The sequence below is a fragment of the Pantherophis guttatus genome, chromosome 6 (assembly GCF_059756535.1).
Source record: "Pantherophis guttatus breed Tessera chromosome 6, ASM5975653v1, whole genome shotgun sequence".
NCBI lineage: Eukaryota > Metazoa > Chordata > Lepidosauria > Squamata > Colubridae > Pantherophis > Pantherophis guttatus.
The window spans coordinates 29,177,541-29,203,814 of NC_142068.1; the positions used below are offsets into that span (position 1 = coordinate 29,177,541).

A 26,274-nucleotide genomic window follows, 5' to 3' on the forward strand; every position below is an offset into this window, starting at 1 on the left:
GTACAAATGAAGAGGAGGAAGAGGGGTGGAGGAAGGGAAGAGGACCAAGAAGAGGAACAAGAAGAAGCGGAGGAGGAAGAAGAAAAGGAAGAAGAAAAGGAAGAAGACTTTTTCAAATCCCTTAAATTAAAATTAAAAATCAAACTTCCTATTTTGTTGTTGTTGAATGCACTAGAAGACTTCAGCATTTCCTAACATGCATACAACATGCAGCAAATTAAAACAATAGCCTTCACTTCATTAACTACTGTAAGTGTAGTCAAAATATTTGTAGGGCATTGTATTGACAAATGCTGTCTTAAAGAAATCAAAGTTATTAACACATCATCATGTGGCAACATGTTTTGTTGTAAGAGATTACCATCATGATGGTTTAAAGCAGGGGTGAAATCCAGCAGGTTCTGACAGATTCTGGAGAACTGGTAGCAGAAATGTTGAGCAGTTCGGAGAATCGGTAGCAGAAATTTTGAATAGTTCAGAGAACTGGCAAATACCACCTCTGGCTGGCCCCAGAGTGGGGTGGGAATGGAGATTTTGCAATATCCTTCCCCCAGAAGTGGGGAGGGAATGGGGATTTTTCAGTATCCTTCCCCTGGAGTGGGGTGAGAATGGAGCTTTTGCAGTATCCTTCCCCTGCCATACCCACCAAGCCACACCCACCAAGCTACACCACATCCACCAAACCATGCCCAGAGAACCGGTAGTAAAAAAAAATGGATTTCACCACTGGTTTAAAGAGGACATTATCCCAGTTTTGTGCCAGTGGCCTCTGTTGTATTTAATCTTGAAGTTGACAGGTAGATTGGAATACCTCTCTGCCTAAGGTCTGTCATTCCCCAACAAACTTACCAGACAGTGGAACTCTCAATTCCATTCAATTCAACTCTCAAGGACCATGAGATTAAATGTGAAACAATAAGAGTTTATATACCACTTCACAGTGCTTTACAGCCCTCTGTAAGCATAATGTGGAGGAAGGAGAAATTGGAGGAAGAAGAATAACTCAGATGGAAAAATATAGAGGAAGAAAAGGTGGATGTAAATCAGCAAGTAGTGGAAACACCTGAAGGAAAAAGAAGAAGCAGAAAAAAGCTTGGAATAGGAAAAGACAAGATGAAGAATGTGGAGATGGGAAAGGCACAAGGTGGGAAAAAGAAATAATGAAAAAAACAATGGTAGAAGAAAACAAATTTGAAGGGAAAGAAAGTAGATGATTGAGACAAATGAGAAAGAGCAGAGCCAGTTTTTTTAATTGAGAATTTGTGTAAATTGGAAAGATGTTTGGTGGGGTGGGGTGGGGTGGGGTGGTCAGAGGCATAGAACACTAGAGAAATGTTGTGATGATTTATGTCTTTACACATTATTGTTGCAATTTTATTATTATTATTATTATTATTATTATTATTATTATTATTATTATTATTATTTACTTTATTCATTAAACATGAAACTCAGTCAACTGAACATTCAAAAATGCATCACAAATACCATTGACTGGTGCTAATGGTTGATACGGATTGCTACCAGTGTCCTAGATATCAACCAAGTACTTTCTTAAGATGTACGATGTTCCAAGTAGCGCATTTTTTTGCAGTAACACTGGTGTTATTGCAGGAAGTTGCAATTTGTTGATATATCTTGTAAAATTCTTGGACATGGTACCAAGTGCCCCTATGACAATGGGTATCACTGTTATATGTTTCATCCATAGCCGTGTAGTTTCAATGGCCAGTTGCAATATTTCATGATTTTTTTCCAGTTCTGTTTCTTCGACTCTGGCATCTCCTGGTACGCGATGTCAATAAATTGTATGTTTCAGTTTTCAACTGGTGTGTTGTGTTCCAAATGTCAATCGGTCTGTATTCGAAAGTCCCACAAGATCATCATCATCATCATCATCATATTATTATTATTATTATTATTATTATTATTATTATTATTATTATTATTATTTAATCTTTAGTGAGATTCACAGCCTTTGAGGCTGGTTAATAGCTCAGCAGCTCGAGTCCTAACCAAGGACCTAGGAACTGTTAAGGTATCGTCGGAGGATGTAAGCTGTTCCGAGTAAGGTGGTTTTTTGTAGAGTCAAAATGTTCAAGTCCGGCAAATTTAGAATTTCTAAATAGCGGGGTAGCCCTTTGGGTATTGCTCCAAGGGCTCCAATTACAATTGGGACAACACACGATTTATTTTTCCACAGTTGCTCAACTTCAATTTGCAAGTCCCGGTACTTTGTGATTTTTTTCTTGTTGCTTATCTTCAATCCGTGCATCACCAGGTATTGCAATGTCAATGAACCATACTTTTTTCTTTTCAACTGTTGTTATGTCAGGTGTGTTGTGGACCAAGTGCCTGTCAGTCTGAATCCTAAAGTCCCACAAGATCTTAAGTTTCTCATTCTCTAAAACTTTCTCAACCTGATGCTCCCAGTGGTTTTTGCTGTACTCAAATCCAAACTTCTGGCACAATTTCCAATGATGATGATGATGATGATGATGATGATGATGATGATGATGATTTAATCTTTAGTAAGATTCACAGCCTTTGAGGCTGGTTAATAGCTCGGCAGCTCGAGTCCTAACCAAGGACCTAGGAACTGTTAAGGTATCGTCGGAGGATGTAAGCTGTTCCGAGTAAGGTGGTTTTTTGTAGAGTCAAAATGTTCAAGTCAAGTTGTTGTTGTTGTTGTTGTTGTTGTTGTTGTTGTTATTATTATTATTCCCAGTCAAACCACTGATGGGTGAAGTGCTCCTCACTGAAGGTTATGGACCATAATCTACCATGCTGGTGCAGAAAGATGTTTTTCAAATCCTCAGTCCAGGGCACGGCAGAAAACTCACCATTGCCCTCAAATCACCCAGCTGACTTTCATGCTTAAAGGAAGACTGACTTTGGCCTCTCTTTTTCAATCCAGTACTTTAACCACATTACCACAATGTTCTCAAATATGTATATGCTAGGAGACATGTGCAGAAAAATATGCACAATTTAACATGAACTTTTTTTTTTACAAACATTTCAAGCTAATACAGAAATTATGCAAACTGAGCAAGACTCAAAACCTTAAATATTAACAAATTTGTACTTATATTTGTATAGTTGTTTTGCATCCTGTATGAATGAAAATATTTTAAATGGAATTCCAAGAGTGTGCAGATTTTACACTTATTCTTGTTGTGATCTAAGAATTTAAAGGACAAGTTTTGACACAAGAGTTTACCATACAAAAGCCTGTGTTATGATTTGAAAAGAGATAGAAGTAGCTCCTTTTTATGTTTACTATTGTTTCTATTAATCAGCACTGAAGAGACATCACTGTAAGAATTCTCTCAGTGTACATAGTTTGTGTTTTACTGTGCTTTTCAGATTAGTTTAATTTCCCACTGGAAACGAACTCTTTATAAATATTGGCCTAGGATTACAATCACGTAAGATAAAACTCATGTATTAAAGCTGCTCTGTCACATTTACAGGCAGAATTTGAAGTTTCACAGATGAGACCCAAGGAAGCAATAAGAAATCACACAGATGCTGCTCTCTTTTACAGATGTTCAAGGATTTGAAAAAGCATAAGATGCTGGTACATCCAAGATATATTAAATAGGTATAATGGATGTGAACAAATTTGCCCCTTTGCCCATGAGTAGTTGATAATAGCAACTGTGGTTTTAAGATCAATAACATAATTCTTTGGAGATCTCAAGAGTCATTCATAACCAATACCTCCGATGATGTTTAAAATTTCAGATTATAAAACATGCATAGTCAGTGCATTTCCTTTTCTTGTCCCAGAATAAAGCTCTAAAAGAGCTGCACAAAATTTCTCAAGTTGGCAAATCATTGATAACTTTTGCACTAAAAACATATCCCAAGATCTGGAATCCTTTAGTTTTAGTTGGATTCCTTGCTTTGTAGATGTTACCAAGAAATTTACCAACATTGCTGCTGCAATATTGTCATGTTATGTACAGTCATGACACATGCCTACAGCTTTATAGTCAGGGTAGGGTATCTTTTTTCCATTGAGTTCTGCATAGCAGCAATGTATAAATCACCATGTTCTCCTTCCCTTTTTCTCTTTTTTATTTCTCCTTTCACAAACAAAAGATTAACAGAGGAAGCCAGAGCACACTGGCAGAGGTGTAAGTTAATAACTTCCTCAGAGCCAAGAACAATGTGGAACTAGTTTAAGACATACAGTTTGCCCATCAAGCTAACGCTTGCCAAGGTTATTCACCTGGATTTTTCAATTACAGTAGAGATGTCAAGGAATAAAATAAACCTAAATAAACCTTGTTATAGTTTTTTTTTTTTCAAATATTTTGTGTGTCATTTCTGAGATTATATGTTAAATAAATTCTCAGTGATTTGCATTAAACTATGTCCACAATTTGGGTTGAATTAAAAAACTGACAGCAGTTTCAGGGTTTAATTTCAAGCACACTGTTACTATGTCACTCCAGTTTTATTAGAATAGTTTACTCATTTAAAACATTCTGGGGAAGCAAAACAAGAAGTTGGTACTAGTGTATTGTAAATAAAGTTATTTGGCTAGTACTTTCCATGAATAAACACATGGAAACTGGGAACTGAACTTATATTGAGAGCAGAAGATTTTTATGAGCCTAGAGCAGTGATGGCTAACCTTTTTGCTGTCATGTGCCAAAAGCAGGCAGAGTGCAGGGGGGGTCGCGCGTGTGTGTTCCCACACCCATAATTCAATGCCCCCATGCCCCCCTGTGCATGCATGTGCAAACCTTCCACTGCACTCCCCCACTTTTGGCACACAACAACAAAAAAGGTTACCGGTGGGCTTGGTAGGCCTGTTTTTCACCCTCCCCAGGCTCCAGAGGCTTTCTTGGAGCCTGGGGAGGGTGAAAATAGCTGTTGCCACTTCCCCAGAGGTTCTCCAGAGGCCAAAAACGGCCCATTTCCCGACTTCCAGTGGGACGGAAGGCCCAAAAATTAGCTGGCCGGTGTGCGCATGCACACTGGAGCTGAGCTAGGGCAACGCTTGCATGCTCACAGATATGGCTCCTTGTGCCATCTTTGGAACACGTGCCATAGGTCCGCCATCATGGGCCTAGAGTATGATGTGTGCTGAACAATATAATCTTCACAGAACAAATATGGAAAAAAATATTGGAAACTTTTGGGATGGGGGGGTTAAAAGTCATAGCACCTCTTAGACTTAGGGTGTCTCAATCAGCTAGCCATACTGTACAGTTTTAGTCTATATTTCTAAAATGTTGATAAAATCCAATGTCAATGTTTATTAATATTAACCTGTATAATCTCAGATGTCACTGGCAATAAATCACATGCCTGAAGGATCTGCACCTGCACCTGGGGTTTATTGGCTTGCAACATGGAAATTGCAGTGAATAAGCATGTTGTCAATTTTTCCTGCCTATCTATCATGGAGCAAAGTAAGTTTTTATTTTATTTTCTTTCTCCATCATTTACAAAATCATGATTCCATCCTGTGACTTTATTACTTAAACACATATGCTTTTACGGTAAGAACTAACAATTTTCTAAATTGTTCCTTAACATTATTAGTTAAAATACTGTCCCTCTTAAAGTGGCTCACAGAGCCCAGGTGAAAATAGCCAAAAATCTAACAGGTCCTAAATATCAATTGATATAGTAATCAGGTTAGAATTATACCTCTTATGTTCTGGCCCCCACAACCCATGTAGGAATGAAATTACTACTTGAATAGGTATCAAGTGACTACAAAAGAAGAGGAAGATGATGGTACACAACACAATAGCCCAACATTAATTTCTGGGTTGGCATAGTATGGTAACAGGGAAGGAGCTTCTTCCCACAGCATCCTGTTCTTTGAATATTTTATAGCGATGGACAATATTTTAACAGAAAATTTAGATGCTCATATTATTATTATTATGTTGGTCACACAGTTAGCCAGATGTTTAGACTTGATTTTGCATTTTTATTCAGCTATCCCATCATTCCCAAGGACCTGAGATAAGCAAATATTGTTGCTTGATAGTGTTAAATGTACTATTGCAGGATGTAAGCTGTACCAAGCTGCTTTTTGCAATTGATTTTTTACAATTGGTTTTGTCAATGCCGATAGTTTTCAAGTGATGATCCAGATGTTTTGGGATTGTACCCAATGGGCGTATTACTACTGCTATTATTTTTGCTCAGAATGAGACAATTCGCCATGGCTAACTCGCCGCAAGCAACTCATGCAGCCAACTCACCGCAGGACAACTCACCAAAGCCAAATCATCTGGTACAACTTGTTGCAGAACAATTCAACAATTCAGTTTAATTATTTAAAATAATTTTAAAAATATTTTAATTTTTGTCATTCACATTTCATTTTATCCCTTCTTGCATCCTTCTTTTAACTGATTCTATTCCACCACTTCTTCAATATTAGTATAACTCTTGTCCCGTGGCAAATTGTCCCATGGCAAGTTGACCATGGAAAATTGTCCTGTGATGATTTGGCCCTGGCGAGTTGGCTGCAGTGAGTTGTCCTAGACTCTTTTTTTGCTTTGCCACAATCAATCTACTTCTATTTGCAGATCTTTTTTTTTGTGATTTCTTCCAGATCTTTTCCTCTATTCTACTGTCTTCAGTTATACCATGTCCTGTATCCAGACTTTATTTTCTCAATAACTTTTGAGCATGGGCTGGTATATGGCAGGAACTTGTCTGTTTTAATTCTAAAGTCCCTGAACAATTTCATGTCTTCATTTTCTATTACTTTGTCTGTGGACCCACAGTTCTTATATGCAGGCAAATGATATTTCTTGCAGACCTTCCAATGCGCCATTATCAGGGGTGAAATGCTCCCAGTTCGGACCGGATCACCTGATCCAGTAGCGATGGAGGCGGGTGGTTCGGAGAACCAGTAGCAAAAATCCCTGCCCTCCCCCATTGCCTAGGTGAGCTGCGCAAAAATCAGAGGCTTTTTTTAAAAGCATTTTTTCTACAACCTCTTTGGTCGAAGAGGTTATAAAAAAAATGTTTTTAAAAGGAAAAAAAACCTCTGCCAATCAGGTAAGTCAGCTTGGATCGTCAGAGGCTTTAAAAGCATTTTTCTTACAACCTCTTCAGCCAAAGAGGTTGTAGAAAAAATGGTTTTAAAAGTTTAAAAAAAAAACTTGGCCATGCCCACTCAGTCATTTTACACCCCCACACACACACCAAGCCACGCCCACAGAACCGGTAGTAACAAATTTTACATTTCACCACTGGCCATTATGTACCAGAGACCACTTATTATTATGCGTATGTAAAGCTACAGTTAGATTCACAATCTAAAACTAATAATTCAAGTCCTAACCAAGGATCTAAGAATTATTAAGCTATCGTCTATTATTATTGCTACTACTACTTTTAAGCTGTTAGAATTTATGCAAGAAAATGATGCCCAAGTGTATCCTGTAGAACCATTATGGCTACATTCTATAATTATTTAGCTATATCATGAACTGAAATTATTTAGTTATTCATTTTGTGAAAAACACATTCAGGCAACAAGTTCCAGCTTGTTTCACAATGCCTCTGCCATTTTCTGCACAAAGCGGGAACCGCAGCCTTCTCTAAACAAGAATGTTAATAACAACTTTCACTATTCACACCCAGCATGGACAATAACTATGGATGCCAGGAGACTTGTGGTCCAATACCCTAGAACATACAATTTTGGCCGAAAGCATTTACTACTTGAAAGGTACTAGAAAATATTTAACCACTCTATGGTTTGTGAAACTGCCTGAACATGCAGGAATGTGACCGTTCTGAAAAAGGAGCTACTTTATTTAAGATTAAGTTCTGGTTATTTAGGTTATATTATAATAATTATAACAATAACAATAACATTAAATTTATATACCATCCAACTCCTAATGACTCTGAGCAGTTACATGTTACCACAGGAACTGGGAACAACAGTGATATTTGTAGAACCATTATGGAGTCACACAAACAAGAATTAATAACCAGTAATTATTCATTAGCCTCTATCCATGACAAATTGTGAGCAAACCATTGTAGAAACAAAAGTAAATTGGTCATTCTGATCTCCAGAACAAGGACCTCCAGTGGGTTCATTAATAAGCCTAAACTGAAAATAAACTATAGATCCTTACTTCATGTGTTAAAAAATTATTGGGTTTTTTTTCCCATGCATTTGCTCTTTCTATACAGGGTTCAAATTAAAGAAAGATAAGGTAATCTAAACCAGTGGTGAAATCCAATTTTTTTTACTACTGGTTCTGAGGGTGTGGCTTGGTGGGCATGGTGTGGCTTGGTGGGCGTGGCTTGGTGAGCATGGCAGGGGAAGGATACTGCAAAATCTCCATTCCCACCCCACTCCAGGGAAGGATACTGCAAAAACTCCATTCTCACCCTACTCCAGGGGAAGGATACTGCAAAATCCCCATTCCCTCCCCACTCCTGGAGGAAGAATATTGCAAAATCTCCATTCCCACCGCACTCTCGGGCCAGCCAGAGGTGATATTTGCCGGTTCTCTGAACTATTCAAAATTTCTGCTACCGGTTCTCCAAACTGCTCAAAATTTCCGCTACCGGTTCTCCAGAACCTGTCAGAACCTGCTGGATTTCACCCCTGATCTAAACTGCTTAACCTGTGTGCTGATCTGAATTTATACTGTATGTGACAACTCTTTAACAAGTTGACAACTATTATAGCCACCTATCTCTGTTTTGTAGGCTAAATGTAACCAGATCTGTAACCATTCCTTGTACAGCTTGGTTTCCAGACTCTTCACAATTTCAGTTGTATCCCTCTTCTGAAATTTTGTCTTTCTGCCTTTTGAAATGCAGTGTTCAGAAATAGATACAATATTTCAGGAGCATTGTGATCAGAACAGAGTATTGAAAAATCAGTTCTCCTGTTCTCAGTTCTGTGTATCACAAGATGCCATTTACATTCTTAGCAAATGTATCACTTGCTGCTTCATATTTAATTTGTGGTTTACAAGGATTGTGATTTTCATGTGTAGCACTGCAAATCTCAGCCTCCCGTTTTAAATTGTGTCATATGTTTTTCCTATAAGGTGCAGAAATTTATATTTCTTCTTTTTAAATGCCACTCTATTCATTTCAACCCAGCGTTCATGCTTGTCTACAGCTTTTTAAAAAATTTATTTTCCAATTCTTCACTAATGTTGGTGCGATTATGCAACCTGTGAATTCATCTATAACTAGAGCATTAAATGGCCAAGTGGCCAACATTTTCCCACTTTATTAAGGAGTATATCATGAATGCCCAAATTTTGTATAACATCATGATGGTGGCTCCTGTTAATGTAAGCATTCTTATTCAAGTGCTCATAATTATGCTGTTCAATAATCCAAGCATGTACCAACTGAGGATATGAAGCTGATAGGTCTGAATTATATACTTCCCCTTTCTAAACATGGGGGGGGTGACATTTGCTCACTACTAGTAGATAAGGACATTTTATTTTCAGCCTTGACATCTAATGCAAATACATAAATTGTGTCATTTCTGTGATGTCATGAAACACATGTCATAATTTCTTCCCTTTCATGCCCTGTTGATATCCATTTACAGTGGGCATAAAAAAAGCAATTCTGCCTCCATGTTGACAGAAGGCATTCAACTCTTCTAGAGCTTTCTTTATAATATGAAATAATTATTATGTAAGATTATAAAAGATTCTTAGGGAACTTTGTCAGGCACTTAACAGCCTTAATCAGAATTCAAGCCTTGTCAAGCTATGTTGAAAGTCCAGGAATTTCTTCTTAGATGTTTGTTTGTAAAATTTATTGGTCACTTATCTTACCACAGGGTAATTCTGGGTGGCTTACAAGCTTAAAAAGACAAAAACTATACAAAAGACAAAATGATTTGTGTTTTGGGACATAGTACTGTGAAAAAACCAAATACTGTGACCCAATTAAAAGATGGGGAGAGAGGGAGTGAGATCGTGGGGAGGTAAGTTTGCTGTTAATCTACCATTGTGATGCTCCCCTATTGGAGCCCCAAGCTGAACCAGCAGAGCCAGGTGTTAGATTCTTACTGAAGGTCAGGAGAATTAGAGCTGATCTTGCTCTGGTCAGTAAGCGTTCTAAAGGGCAGATACAATGGCAGGGCTCTTGTTCTGGACTCTGCCAGCTGAATATTCAGGCTGACAGGGCCCACAGGATGCCTCCTCAGGCCAACAGGGCCCGCAGCACACGTCCTCTGCTGACACAAGTGGGGTGGGCCAATCCCATTGGGATGAGACAGCCCTTTAAGTAGCTTGCATCCATGCCATGAAAGACTTTAAAGATGATTACCAACACCTTGAATTGCACTCAGAAGCAGGCCAGAAGTCACTGCAGTTCACAGAGCAGTGATGTTACATGGGCACCCTTGGGGCCCCAAGAGCTACTCTGCACCTGCTGAGCTTCCGAATGCTCTTCAAAGATAACTCCAGGTACAACACATTGCAATAGTCCAACCAAGAGATGACTAGGGCTTGAAGGCTGATAAACCTGATACTGATGATAAATCTGATACTGATAGGCCCCCAATCCTATGTACATCATCTCCCAAAAGTTTCATCTACAATGTTATATGAGATCTGAGAATCTTTTCAAGTCAAAGGCCCTGTGATTGGAAACCTATCCGCCAGCAACACTTTCTGAAAGATTAGGGCCTATGTGCAACTGATTGTAACTGTAACCTCAGCATAAATTTAAATTTCTATTATGGTTTGATTCTACCTATAAAGCGCTAGACAACTTACAGAATAACTCCTGAATATGTATTCTAAAATGTACAAGGGTTAATTTTTCCTATTCTCTTCTCTGAAGAACTTTCAATGTACAATCATGAATTAAGAAGGAACATGACAAACCATATCAAATGTGATTGAAAACTTTAATTTTGATGGATTTCAGAAATATACAAATTAAATTCAATGAGCTATGAAGGTAAAATTAAAGCTTATGACACTTTACAAGCACATATGATGAATACTCTTTGTCCTTTTCTATCCAATTCCACCTTAAAAAATAATTGTTATTGTTTAGAAAAAAAACAAATTCATATTCTTGAATTATATATAGCAGGGTTTACGTGTTGCGGACGGCTTTTGCTTTGCTTAGATTTTATGTAACTTTTTACATATCTGACTGGTATTTTTGAATTGGGAAAGGGTTGTATGTGTACGTTGGGGAGTGGAGTGGAATTACAATTAAGCAACACAAACATTACATCCCAATCTAAACAGTGCTAATGTTAAAGTTTACAATCAGATATCTTCTTTCTTCCTCCTCTTCTTCTTCCTCCTGCTCCTGCTCCTCCATTTCCTTTTTCAAATAAAATTTCACTCAGTCTTAGAAAAATATTCATGAGCCAAAGCTGGCAATAGAAAAATAATTATTTGAAAAACATTCTATGAGGAGAGTTGTGTGCCTCTCTACTGGATGCCAGTTAAAATGAGCTAATTTGTTTTACCAGTAGCTTAAGAAAACCCCAGCACAGCAGCGCAACAATTATATCCAGGTGCAAGGACTTAATTCAAGCAATTCTAGGTGGATCCTTGCAGTCTGCATTATGGGCCCCATCCTCAACTGCAGCTTGAAACAGATGCCCTTGAAAACATGATCCAGCCAGCCCTCAAATACCAAGCTTGAAATGCTTTCAGAAAGAACAGAAGGGTGAAATGGTGTTCTATAACAAAAATATAACCCAAACATCACTAAGAAATGTGAGCACTGCAAGTCCAAAGAGAATTTGAATCGGCTTCATTGGACTTCCAGAATCTTTTCCCAGAACAAATGCAACATTTAAAATTGGCTTTAAAAGTGCTTAAAATGCTTAAATCACTTATTTCAAACATTATCATTAATTTCAATGGATATTTTCCAAAATCAGATTTGAGTATTACCTATTTAAATGAGTGAAAAATAATACATGGTTAAACACTAAATTCATGCTTGGGCAATTGTTGTAAAATAAAAGTGGTAATTCAGTTGTCAAATTGTATGTCTCAACAATAGGCTAGTGTTTTATTCTGAATTTTGAGAGTATGTTGTAGGTGCTTTCACAAATCGACTGTTATGAATAAACTATGTAATCTCAAAAAGGCTCCTAGAGTAGGTAGAAGGAAGGAAGGAAAAGGAAAAGTAGTCTGCTTCTTCCCATTACTGCTTCTAGTCTATCAGGATGATTTGTATCACTGAAGATTATCTTCATGGCAAACTTGTACATTTCTAGGAAAAGTCCTGGGCTGCAGCAATCCACCATTTTTCTTCTCAAAGAAAGTTTGTGAGACCAAGATGCATTCTTATAGATACAGTTAATACTAGGACTTTTGGATAAGTTTTGAAGTTGGTAAGTTTTCAATCTTCCAATCAGGGCAAGGAGTCTGACACTAAGAGCAGTGCCTACAAATATTAGACTCCAAGTTCTCTCCTTGAAACATACAGTCAAAATGTGGTATTTTGATATTTGAAATGGCATGTTCAAAGTCATCACAAAAATGGTCATTATAATCTATATAATGAATAACATACACACACAATGTGTATTCCAGTGGTGGGTTGCCCCCGGTTCAGACCAGTTCACAAGAACCAGTAGTAAAACCGGCAGGAGGCTCCACCCACTGACCTGGACACCATCATAGGTGATCTGCGCATGCGCAGAAGCTTCTGTGCATGCGCAGAAGAGCGCGCGCAGGTGCGAGGTGAACCAATAGTAAAGGTAAGTAGAACCCACCCCTAGTTTATTCTAAACAAACAAAAAGTTTCGATAGTTCTCAGGTATCTGGATAGGCTCCTTTATTGGTTTATGTATTTTATTTATTTATTTATTATCAGATTTATATACCGCCCTTCTCCCGAAGGACTCAGGGCGGTGCACAGCCAAAGTAAAAACTTAAATACAAACATTAAAATATAGTTAAAAAGATATATATGCGTTTGGCCCCATAATAAAAAAAAACAATAACAAACCTATTAAAAACGTTTTAAAAAGTGTTAAGCCAGCCCTGCTTGCTGAAAAAGAAAAGGCTTAAGGGCACGGCGGAAGGCACCCAGGTCTTGGATTCTTCATATCTCTGGGGGCAGCTGATTCCAGAGGGCAGGTTCCCCCACAGAAAAGACCCTTCCCCTGGGGGCCACCAGTCTATATTGCTTGGCCAATGGCACCCTGAGGAGACCCTCTGTGTGGGAGCGTACAGGTCGGTGGGAGGCCATTGGTAGCAGCAGGCGGTCTTGAAGATATCCAGTCCTATGCCATGGAGCGCTTTAAAGGTGATAACCAACACCTTGAAGCGCACCCAGAAGACCACTGGAAGCCAGTGCAGCTCATGCAGGAGAGGTGTTATGTGGGAGCACCATGCAGCTCCCGTAACTACCCGCGTGGCCTCATTCTGGACCAGTTGGAGCCTCTGGGTGCTCTTCAAGGGGAGCCCCATGTAGAGAGCATTGCCATAGTCCAGGTGAGAGGTGACAAGGGCATGAGTGACTGTGCACAAGGAATCCCGATCTAGGAACAGCCGCAACTGGCGGATCAGGCGAACCTGATAAAAAGTCACCCTGGCTACAGCCATCAGATGTTCCTCCAAGGATAGCTGCATATCCAGGAGGACTCCCAGATTGCGAGCCCTTTCTGTGGGGGCCTCCAGGCACCGGGACATCACTTCAAGGGCATTATTGGAGTGGCCCGGGGTGGAGATGGTTCAGTTGCCCTCTATTGGTGCTTTGGTATATAGATTTTAGTCAGGTTTGAGACAACATCTTAGTGCCTATCAGCCCAAACAAGCAGTATGGTGTGCTTAAATGACTAAGAGTCCTGCAGTTCTCCCTGACCAATAGCACTGTGGTCCTATAAGTCCAGCATACAGTCAGATGGAGAGGTTCTGGAATAGTTTGAGCTACTGCCCCAGTCTTAGCCACAAGCACAGTCCATATTGAACAAAGCCACTCCTACTATTAGGCAAAGAGAAGATTCAAGAATGCCATATCAGAATGCCATAAATAAATAGGTGTGCATACTATTATTGTATATTTTTTGTTGGAGAGAAGATATGTTTGGCTGGCCTTTGGATATGACAAGGCAAGCCTTCATTTGCTATTCTATCTTGGATAACAAAAGCTCAGAATATAGAATAACAGAGTTGGAAGGGACCTTGGAGGTCTTCTAGTCTAACCCCCTGCTTAGGCAGGAAATCCTCCACCACTTCAGACAAGTGGTTGTCTAATCTCTTCTTAAAAACTTCCAGTGTTGGAGCATTTACAACTTCTGGAGGCAATTAGTCCACTGATTAATTGTTCTAACTGTCAGGAAATTTCTCCTTAGTTCTAAGTTGCTTCTCTATATATAATATATACAACCAAAACATATTTCTTATCTTCAGATGAAAATTGTGAAAGTAAAAAAAAGTGGTACAATTATATTGCTCCCATGTAAAGTTGAGTGTCTTTTTGCAAGTACAGAAGGAAGGCAGGAAGGAAGGAAGACAAGAAGGAAGGGAGGAAGGAAGGGAGGAAAGAAGGAAGGAAGATCTACATTTTATAAATAGACAAACACACACTTCTGTGTGAACAATCATTTTCAAATTTTTATACACGATTTCCTCATCAAATATAAGCCAGTAAGTTTAGCAAAGATAGTGAGATTTACATCATCCTTGTAAATATGACTAGGGTTCCACTCTATCAACTCTTTTCATGTAAAATATATTAACACTTGAATAACACCCCAATGTCATTTACATATAATCAAGGTAGCAGGTGGAATTTGCATAATCAGAAATGCTTGGAAGGATGCCATACAGAAAATGTCCAGAACATCTAGCTCACTGATTCAACACAGCTGATACTCACAAGCCAGAGGATGGCAGCAGTGTGTTGGATGATATCAGTCTGCATGATAGACCAGAAGAGTTAGTTAATCTGGTCCAGGTGGTAGAGCTCAATATAGAATCCATAGCCTAAGCTTCTACATTCATTGGTGCCTTTTTCTTGTGATGTGATTCCCACTCACGCTGCACCCAACCTCATTCCAGCATATACCGCATTATGAAAGCAGCCAAGGGAAACTGCCATCTGGAGGTTGCCATAGTTATTGATTCTGTCCCATCTTTGCAAGAGAAATAGTTAGTGGTTGGCTGGCTATGCAATATGCTGACACGGGTAGCCAAGTTACGATAATAGGACAGAACCACACACCAGATTTGGAGATAGGGCAGAGCTGGTTTGCTCTGATTTGATCATTGGCTAATTGTACATGGCATGCTGTAAAGTATTCTGTAATAATTTATTCCAGGAAATTTATAATGACTTAATATAGTATTTAATAACTATAATGTCCCACAGGCTCAACACTCTGTCCTCTCCTGTTTAACATCTATATAAAACTGTTTGGTGAGTTCATCCATCACCATGGGTTGAGATATTATTAATATGCTGATGATACTCAGCTATACATCTCTATGCCTGGTGACCTAATTAATGCTCTCTCTGCCGTCTCACAGTGCCTAAGGCTGTAGGGTCTTGGATGGGGGACAACAAATTTTGTCTGAACCCCAGAAGACTGAATGGCTTTGGGTGCATTAAGCCTCAGAATCCAAGTCTTTGTCATCCTTAGTTCTGGATGCATTTCCCTGTTCAGACCCAGTTTTCAACTTAGGCGTTCTCCTGGACTCATATCTTCTGCTCAAAGGGTACATGGTGGGCATGACTAGGAGAGCTTTTGCATAGTTCTGGTTTGTGTACCAGCTATGATCTTTCAGGATCATAATTTCCTGCATTTACTTACTCAAGCCCTAGTCATCTGTCATCTGGACTTTTACAAAGCACTCTACATGGTATCTATTTTTTTGAAATATATTCAGAGGCTTCAACTGGTGCAAAGTACAGCAATGAAAGTAGTCTTTATAGTCTCTAGGCTGGCCCATATGACATCTCTTATCCACAAACTTCACAGGCTACAGGTATGCTTCCAGGTGCAGTTCAAGATGTTGGTTATGACCTTTAAAGCCATTAATGGCATAAGTCCAGGCTACCTAATAAATTGTCTGATCCTGCTAGAAGAAACCTGTCCTAATCGTGCCAGCAGGGAGGGCCAACTATGGATCCTGTTGGTCAAAGAACTCTGATTATCGAGATCCAGAAGAAGAACCTCCTCTGTTGCAGTGACCACTTTTTGGAACATCCAACCCTCTAGGATAAGATCTGCTCCCATACTCCTATCCTTCCATGGGACCCTAAAGACCTGGTTCTTCCAGTTAGCTTGGACACCAAATCTGGGAGTTCCATGCCACAGAATTGATGGCAGACTCCACCTCCCTCCTCTTTCTCTCTGCTTCTACCCATCCATCTCTATATTACCATACTGATGCATTCTCATTATTTTCTTTTTTATTGTTTATTTTATTGTTCTATTGTTTTACTTCTATTTTGTTTACACTCTTTTCTTCCTTTTTATTGTTGTAAATCACCTAGAGTATCCCATAGTGAGTTAGGCAGCAAATAAATTTAATAAATATTGAATCATGCAATGTTAAAAAAATGATGATCATGAATAGAAATCCTCTATTCAGAATCATCTTGGCATACTCAGGGCATGTAAAGCCATGGGATGCTTTTTTAAATATTAGAGTACACTTATGTGTAGACCTTTGCTACCAAACAATTCTAAAAATGTGTAGAGTAGCTGTTGCCATCTTTCATGAGAGACACAGTTAAAATGAGAGTAGATTTTATTCTCATGTAGTGAGAATCTTTCCAATGCTGCTGTGCTAGCTCAGGAACAGTTGTATATATTGTACTGTATATTTACACACAAATATCCTAAAAGATTTTTCTACTGCAGATATACAATGGAACTCAGCATAATATTTTACATTGTTTTGATTTTACTTCTTAACTAGCATTAATTAGAGTTATATCAGACCACTCAGATTAAACTGGTGGTTGGTGCTTATTCGCAGATAATGGAAGCAATCTGGAGAGTTTGAAAACTTGCCAAAATGGGGTCATAAAAAAACCTGCCAAATATCCAAGTCCTGAGTTCAGCCAAGCATGTGTGGCTGGTTCCCATGAACATTACAAATAAAATTAAAACCAGTTGGAAGCCTTGTGGGTTTTTTTCTTTTACTCCACCTCCTTTCCTCCTAAAGCAGCTCAACTCTTTCCCTAACCTATAGAAATACTTTGGCCTAACATAGCTTGCCCTTTTAAACCATCTCTCTGCACCTAGAAGAAAATGTGGAGGTTGGGATGAAAAAAAAGGGTTTTTTGTTTCAGAAATTCTCTTTGCTGGATCCTAAAATTCTTGACAAGGGTGGGGGTGAGGAGAGAAGGAGTAGAAGCCAATAGAAGCAATTTTTTTTTTCCTGTTCCAAGGGGATATACATTTCATCCTGGAATCAAAAGCACAGTATTCCACCACTCCTAATTTAAAACATACTTTACAGAGGCATATCTTATTCAGCTGAGCCTTTGAAAATCTGATTTAAGGTGCGAATTAGGAATAAAATATATTGGGCCAAATTTGCTGCCAGATATAAAGGCACAAACACATTATGCTAGGTTTAAATTTGACTTTGTAGTATCAGGTTTTGCTTGCAATTACTTCAGATTTATAACTCCACTTGAGCAACTGATGTTGCTTGTTTCTTGAGACAAATAGCAACGACAGCAAGTACAGAATGTTCCTTTTCAGAGGCAGATTTAAGGCAAAATCTGTAAGGATAGTCTTTCCACAGCCAAAATATTTTTTGCAAGAATTTCAAAGACAGCCCCAGACTGGTGCCCAGCAGATGTTTTCAACTGCAAGCCCCATCATCTGCTGTATTGCAGGCAAACTCTACCCACAACCTGGGGTTTGATCCTGATGGGGCTCAAGGTTGATTCAGCTTCCATCTTTCTGAGGTTGGTAAAATGAGGACCCGGATTGTTGGGGGCAATATGCAAATATTGTTTATATTGTAAACTTACCCAGCGAGTGCTGTAAAGGGCTATGGGGCTGTACATAAGCCTAAATGCCCCTGATTCTCATCTTGAATGAAAAGGCGAACCTGACAGTGGAAGGACAGCAGAACAGAACATGCAGAAGTGGATGATAGACACTATTGTAGAGATGGAGAGAATAGCCCTGTCTTCTGACATGTGAGTGTTACTGAAGGAAGGGAAAATGCTGTGTTGTTCCCTGCCTGCCTATATGTTCTTAGTTGAGCTTCTGTGCCCAGTGCCTATTACAGCTTAGGCTGGGAAAATCTCCTCTTCTGGCAGTCTTGCATGGAATCTGAAATGGAGGCTGAACTTTTGTTTATGATATGCATTCCAAATGACTACTAAATGGTAGAAAAGAGATAAAGAAGCCTTGAATACGTACAGGTTTGGGCTTTTTTTTTTTTTTTTGCATCCTATAATTTTTTTCTAGGTTTTTCTCTTTAAGTAAGAACAAATCTCCAGGGTATATGTGTGTATAAAAGTGGGCCAAAAGAGCATGCATTTATAACAAACAGTACAAAAGATAATTATCAGGCAGTTGTCAACCCTGAAGCTGATCTGATAGAAGCCATTTTGAAGCTTCAGTGTTGCCACACTGGAGCTGAGGGATAGAGAGGGGGGATAGAGATATCTGGGGTTTTGTAGCCAAAACAAAATACTTTCTCCTGTGAACCAAGGACATTCCCACAGGTGGCCAGAGGGAGAGGAGGAGTGATGTCACCAGGCAACCGGATGGCACCTTGATTGGACCATGTGACTGATTGTTTGGGAAAGGGGAAAAACTTTTACTTTTAATTAGGTGAAAACCTTGGGGGCTTTCAGAGTTGGTTTTTATAAGAACTGTGCCAATATGATATATCCAATAAAACTATTCTTTGAGGAATCTACCTGCCTCAGAGTTATGTTCGCTATGAGTGTATTACTTGGAACCCTGACTGCATCTGCATCCTATATCAGTCTGAAGTGAATGTTAGCAGCAAGAGAAAAGGCACTCTTCAGAATTTTACTAGATGACAAAAAGCTTCTAGATCAGTGTTCTTCAACCTTAGCAACTTGGAGAGGTGTGGACTTCAATTTCCAGAATTCCCCAACCAGCCATCTTGGCTGGGGAGTTCTAGGAATTGAAATCCATACTTCTTCAAGTTGCCAAGGTTGATAAACACTGTTTTAGACAATTCCAGGAAAGGGCATAACATCAATGATGTGAAGGTTTAGTGAATGTGCATTTAACATTATTCCCCCTAGGTTTGAGGTTGTTTGAGTGTTATTTAGTTGTTTGGGTTTTAAGAGAGGCATATTTATTTGTAAAGAGAAAAACTTTCTTTTCCTTGAGTATTTTAATATCCATTATCCTATGGATGCTCCAGTCTGACCATTGTCTGGTCAATGCCCAGATGTCTCTCCAAATTTCTGCTGCCAGACCAGGCTCCTCCCATCCATCTTTAAGTCTGCAGGAGTTGAGGGATGAAGCCATTAAGCCCCTGGTCAGTGTCATTCCCTCTTCCATATCTTCTTTGCTGCTGACAGAAAGAGAGAGGGAGCGGGAGGGGGAGGGAGGGAGGGAGGGAGGGAGAGAGAGAGAGAGAGAGAGAGAGAGAGAGAGAGAGAGAGAGAGAGAGAGAACAAGCAAATATAGAAAGAAAAATCCAGTTTGGCAGAACATATTTGGGCTTCCAAAAAGCTTTTGAAAAAGTCCTAATCAAAAGGCTTGAGTATATTTAGAAATTATGAGTCTAAATAGTCTCGAGTAATGCCTGGATAAACACTGGAAACAGCAGATACTGTAGGAATAAATGATCACTAAAAGAAATTGGAGGACTCTGGTGGAGATGAAATTTGGACTGGTTTCTTTGTGTGGCTGAAATATGCAATTCATTCTGCCTGTGGCACTATATAATTCTACTTCCCGTACAGGTGAGGCACAAGCATCAGGACAGAGAGTCATTTTGTTTTGGACTTTTGAATCTATTGTGTGATTGAGTTCCAGAATCTGTTGTGTTAGATTAGGTTCAAGATCTTCCAATGTAGTTCACAACTATCCTAATAAATTTTTATGCATAAAGATTTTATTATTTAAAAGATTATGCAAAATGTTTTGGATCTGAAATATGTTGAGCTTGAAACACTCTGTTTCAAGTTTGAAATAGTTGCTTCATGTTTGAAAAAGGCTGGGCTGACATTTCTGGAAGTGTCTGAAGCTGAAAACATTTCAGATTCAAAACATGTGCAGCATCCCTAGAGACAAAGACACCTCATATAAGTTATTGGAACTGTACGTTTTCTTTGTATAAAATTGAAATTAGATGCAAATACCATTCATGCACTTTTATTTGTTTATGTCGTTCCACACATATTGATGCTTTGAGGACTAGGAGCTACAGTAGTCTATCAAATACTATAGATAAAAGTGTATTGCCTTCTAAAGTTATTTTATTCTCAAACTATTTACCTCAATTTAGTTTTACTCTTGAGAGGTATATTCTTTCTTACATGAAAGAAATTGAATATTATATTCTTTAGATGTATTAATGAGACAAGAAAATGTACATTTTGGGACACATGTATTTAAATATTCTAAAATATACATCCGGAACATTATACCCCTCATAATGTGAACAACAGCATCACCACTGAAAATTGGCACCTGTTGTTTTCAATTGTTCCTTAGACAGTGGGTTAAAGAAACATTTTTCGAGATATAATTGAAAAAGTAAAGCATTAGCATTCAGTTGGGAAAAACAGCTTGTTGTATATTTTTCCGATGAATTGCAAATACAATTTTAGTACTATTTAATAAGATAAACAATTTTAGTTTCAAACATACTGGTTTTAATTTCAGACTTTTTTTTCTTGTTTGCTTATATTTCATAAGAGATAATTACTAATGTAATCATTATTGGTCATTGGCCATTAGTTTGCTTCGGAGCGTGTACCTCAGTGGGCAGTAATTACTGCTCGGCTTTCAATAAGATATCATTAACAAAATGAGAAGACCAGAAAAAATATCTTAATTACTGTAAGTGCTGTATTGGTTTCTCCATGGGATAAACAAAGTCAAACAATTAAGATTGTACATGCATTTTATTTCATGATATTATGTAGTCTATTTGAAAAGAAAAAGCAGAACATAAAGATAAAATAATGCATCTTTTTAATCTTTATAATAGGGCATTGTAATGAAAATAATGAGCATAAATTGTTAGCATAAGTACCTTCAGCAATTATTCAATCCAAATTCTCACAGAATCAAATTGCCATTAGAATACAGGTATCAATCGTTATCTAGCAGAACTTGCATATGTCTTTCCTTTTGCCTAAACATGGGGATCTATTTTCCCACTGTAACCAACTAATGTCGCATTAATCCCAACAATATACATATAGGATAGCAGAAGAAAGAGACAGAGTATATTCTAATCTTATTTGCTTACACAAGGAATTTAGCCATCCTAACTATCACCTAGGAATCAACATCAATCAGTAGACACCATTTAATCTAAAGAAGAGATGTCTTTTACCAAATCCAGAACGGATATAATGTCTAAAAGGATGATTACATTCAAAAATAAAGTAATCCTCAATTTTTACAGACACAATTTCTACTTACTGTAGAAATATATCTAAAACTCACTTCCAAATCTGCCTGACATGAAAACTTAATCCTATCTTAATGTGAAATAGTACTTTAGAAATATACAGTATGGGAGAAAATATTTACAATAGGCACTGTTAATGATTTAGGCATGCTTCTCATCCCCACTTGGCCTTGATGTAATATCAAATTAGATTTCCCATTGCCAAAGGACAATAAGTGTATGGTGCATAAAAATTTCTACTCACAAAATCAGAACCACAGTCAAAAGCTGAAAAGCAAGATATAGATACAATAATATAGTAAATTACTTACTTCATAAATTATATGGGGTGAAGAGGATTTGTTGGTTGGTTGGTGGTTGGTTAGTTGGTTGGTTGGTTGGTTGGTTAGTTGGTTGGTTGATTGGTTTCCTATTTGCAGCATTTCTACTTAACCTTTGTACACTTAGCTAAGCTGATATTGATATAGCAGTCTATTCATGGATTTCCAAATGGTAATTTCCTAGGATAAGAGCTAGGGCTTTTCATGCGGGACTGGGTCAGTATATTCATAATTTTGGATCTCTTTAATTAAGACTTAAAGTCTAGACAAGACTCCCATTTTGCAACAACTACCAACTGTAAGTATTATTAGAAGACTTTGGTAGAGAGTAGCATGCTTCAGTATGGAAAAGGAGCATAATCCCAGCCAACAACTGAGCTACTTTTCTCTTCATGATGAGAGACTTTAAATGCTTTGGGAGAGGTAATACCATTTCTAATTTTTTTCCCCAGCCTGAAGACTTTTTTGTTCTGTGTAGTGTCCCTAGAAAAGAAATGGATTTCACATTGTTTCCCTTCAAAGGGGAAATATTGAGTTTACAAATGTTCAGGTAAATTGAAAAAGGAAGAAAGGGGAAAGACAAAAGAAACATCTTAGTTGAGTTGGGTGGCTACAGAACTTGAGTAAATAAATAAATCTCGCTGAGGTAAATGACAGAGAAGAAAGAAAAAAAGGAAGAAAAAAGAAAAACCATAGCACTTCAGTTCATCTCAAAAGGAACTGCACACCGTAGCTGTAATACTTTATTTATTTTGAACTTAATTTAGGGAGGTAATGAAGCCTAGGTAATTAATGGAGGGGAAATTGATTTTAAAGAGAAGACTGAATTCTGTGGTGAGAAATTAATTGAGATAATAGGTATAGCAACTAATCTGAGTTATCAGAAATGGGGTGCAAATTAGTTGAATAATTTATACGGGGACATTTATGTGAGGAATTAATGTGTTCCATGGACCAAAAGTCTTCTTAGTACATGTCAATACTTCAAAACTTTAGTTCTTCAAGAGACAAAGACCTAGTCAGGAACAGTGAGAAGAGCAGGATGTGCAAGGTACATATTTTTGCTTTCTGATGTTTAGTCATTCTAGTGTGAAACAAGTTCGTCACAAGGACCCTGAGACAAGCTCTCACATGGCATAGGGCCCATTAAGGTCAAATATCACACATTGTTTCCAAACTAGCTAAACTAGAAATGAAACCTAAGTCCTCTGTGATGACATAAATGATCCCTGCCAAAGAAACTGAATTCAGCTTCAGTTTCCAGTCTACGTAGGTCTTAAATTACTGTCAAGTCCCTCACTGATAGCATAAACTTGCTTATACATGCAGTTCAGCAATATCTGGAGGGCTACATATTCTTCCCCCTGAGTCTGTTACTGTACCTCTGAAGGCTAATGGGCTGTGTGCTTATTTCCCTGAGGTATTAGTAAACCCTTTTAATGCTTCATTATTTATAAAACCATTTATATTGATCTGAACAAGTTATTCATTATTCAAGTTTTCACAAAAATCTCCAAACATTTTGAAATTCCAAAAATTGTGCCTCTTCTCCAAAATGTGCATATTAAAATGGATCCTGTATTCTCCTTTCAGAGAGCTCTATATTTGAATGGATCATGTTGAGTAGACAAGACAGATTTGGTGCATGCTTTGTCTTTAAAAAACTTAGTTTTTTAAATGCTCCAATATAGTAACCATCCAAAAAGCTAGTCAGAGTCAGACTAATTGCCATATGCAGTTATTCTAAAGATGACTGAGGATCAATAAATTGGGAACCAGTCAATCTTTAAAGATTGCAATAATATAACAACCTTGGATTTTATGACAAGCTACACACTGAGCCACTGTAGTAGTTAAGGGGATGGACTAGGAACATGGGATTCAAATTCTACGTTTTGGCCACTGAATTTCATTGGGTGACTTTAAGCTATTTGCTCTTTTTCAATCTAGTCTCAATCGCAGCATTGCTGTTATGGAGAAAAATACACTATCCATAGATATACTAAAAGCATACATCTAGTAAAAATACTATTAAACCTAATATTGTTTTTAAAATATTAAATATTTATGAAAGAGATTGATAGCTAATAGCTATGTAAAATATGGGTTTTATCTTTATGACTTCGTAGGCATGGTCATTCAACCTTTTTTTTGGCAACAATGTGGGAGTAGCTACTGTATGTCCATTTTGGCAGCAATTGTCTGAAACTCTCCTCAACATGATCCCAGAGTTCTAAATGTCTCCACTAAGCCAAAAAATTGCAATAGATGATGGGAACATGAAAGATAATGGTTGTGGAAACAATTGTGATTTAAAAATGGCTTGCCATTGCCTTGCTTCTAAGGTTGGCCCAAGTCACCCAGCTGGCTTGAAGCCTAAGGTAGGATTAGGATCATGGTTTCACAGTTTCTAGCCTGGTGCCTTAACCACTATACCAAACTCAAACTTGCTCTCAAGACATAGTTATGGGTGTTAATATCATTGATGTTAGGACAATGGCTATTGTCTAACTAGTTGGTCAGGCAATATATAAACTATTAATACATGTTTGTCAAAAGGTATTATATTGCTTTAAGACTGTATTGCATCATTCTGTATCCTGATTGGCTGAGCTCTGTAGCCAAAGTACTTAAGGGGAAGCCTGAATCATGGCTTGAGAAACACTACACCATTTTATCTGCTTATTTGCTGTTACTCTCTACCTGATCTCTCTGCATGATCACTGTTTGATCATTGCTACTTGTTGCTTTCTACTATTTATTGAATGTTTTAATACTGAACTTGTTCCTGTTTGAATCTCAAGAAGAACTGTTTTATTGTGTAATGACAACAACTGATAAAAAGACTTTGTACTTGGAATATCCCTGAATTGATATTTTAACTATCGCCTTATCTGTGTATGACTTGGATTGTTATTGGATTTGCTTTACTTTTTTCTAAAAGTAAAAGATTACCACAACTCAGTGTGTCAGTATATTAAGTGTGGATATTCACTCTCAGCCGCTTTCATGTGCATTCTCAAGGGATACTCTGCTCAATAATCCATAACATCAGTTATGAGCCAAGAATATCCTTAACGATTGGTATGGTGCCATGTTGGTATTGTTGTTTCTACTTTACTGTAGCATCAGCAAAATATCAATAGTCATGGTTAATTATACTAGCTGCCTTCTCTGATAGTGGTGGAGAATTATAAGTGTCAAGATTGCTGCTATTGCAAGCAAGAAAAGAGAAATCCATATATTTTGCAGCCCTCACAAAATAATACATTTGATTGAAATGATTCTCTACAGTGGGTTCAACAGGAATCTTTTTTCTAATGCAAACAGCTTTTCCAAAGGAACCACCAATGACTCCCGTTCTTTAAAAATCCTTATTATGTCTTCATCCCTAACAGATGCTATTTAAAAAAAAATACACATTAAGTTTCAAGCCCTCTGACTGCTACCTATTCAAGAACATATACACATGAGCACAAACACACACATGCATACACGGCTGTATAAAATATCCATAGGAAGTTAATGGCTGATCTTCATTTACTGCAACATGCACTACATGCTTGTACATGACCTCCAGGGGAAAATGTGATCAGCCACAAGCATTCCATTCCCAGCATCCAAGCAGTAACAGCCTAGGCTGCCAGCTTCTTATATTGCACAGATCAGAGTGTGAGAAATCTCTCAATGGAAGAGAGTAAAACAAGAGTCCACTGTCTGTGCAGTCCAGTCTTGGCACACTCCATCTCCCTTGCCTTTAGAAAAACAGTTCTTGAAAAAACATAAACCCACCAAGGGCAGATGGCCCCAAGGTATGAGATACATGTGCTATGATTAACTGACAGCACTATTTCACTCAGTCACTTGAATGGGTGCACCCATTAAAGAATTGCTTTTATTTTGCTGAATCCCCAGTCTCACTGTCTATTTTCATCAATATTATATGGAAGGTCCAACCAAGCAAAACTTGGAAAAATAGAAGCATTTTCTCAAGCTGATGAAACAGAAATACATTCTCTTTTCCATTTTAATCATTCTGCATTATATAATAGCTTAGATTTTTATTGTTTGTTTTGCCCTGAATTGCTTCTTCACGCACAGTAAAGAGTATAGATTGCTGGATTTGATATAGAACACAGAATTCATTGTTGCCAATAAAAAATTATTTTCATCGGAACCAGCTTCTACTATCACAATGGAAGAAATTAGATCTGTTGAAATGCATGTGCAGAACTACTTATAAATGTACAGGACTCTGTTCTTTCATTGAACATGGTAAATCAATATATTAAATGAGTAACAGTAGCCCAGAAGCTTAGAAAGTGCTTAATCACTGTTAATATAAAGGTGTTTCATAAGACAGCATA

At 37.9% G+C, this 26,274-nt stretch overlaps 1 long non-coding RNA gene across 1 annotated transcript in view; it reads left to right on the top strand.

Annotated features, from left to right (window-relative positions):
• Positions 1-5,296: 5,296 nt before the first annotated feature.
• LOC148113075 (uncharacterized) overlaps positions 5,297-26,274 on the top strand; it is a 75,416-nt gene continuing 54,438 nt past the window's right edge. The window contains exon 1 of the long non-coding RNA XR_015728596.1: positions 5,297-5,432. This is a non-coding gene — a long non-coding RNA (uncharacterized LOC148113075). The remainder of the gene's footprint in view (positions 5,433-26,274) is intronic.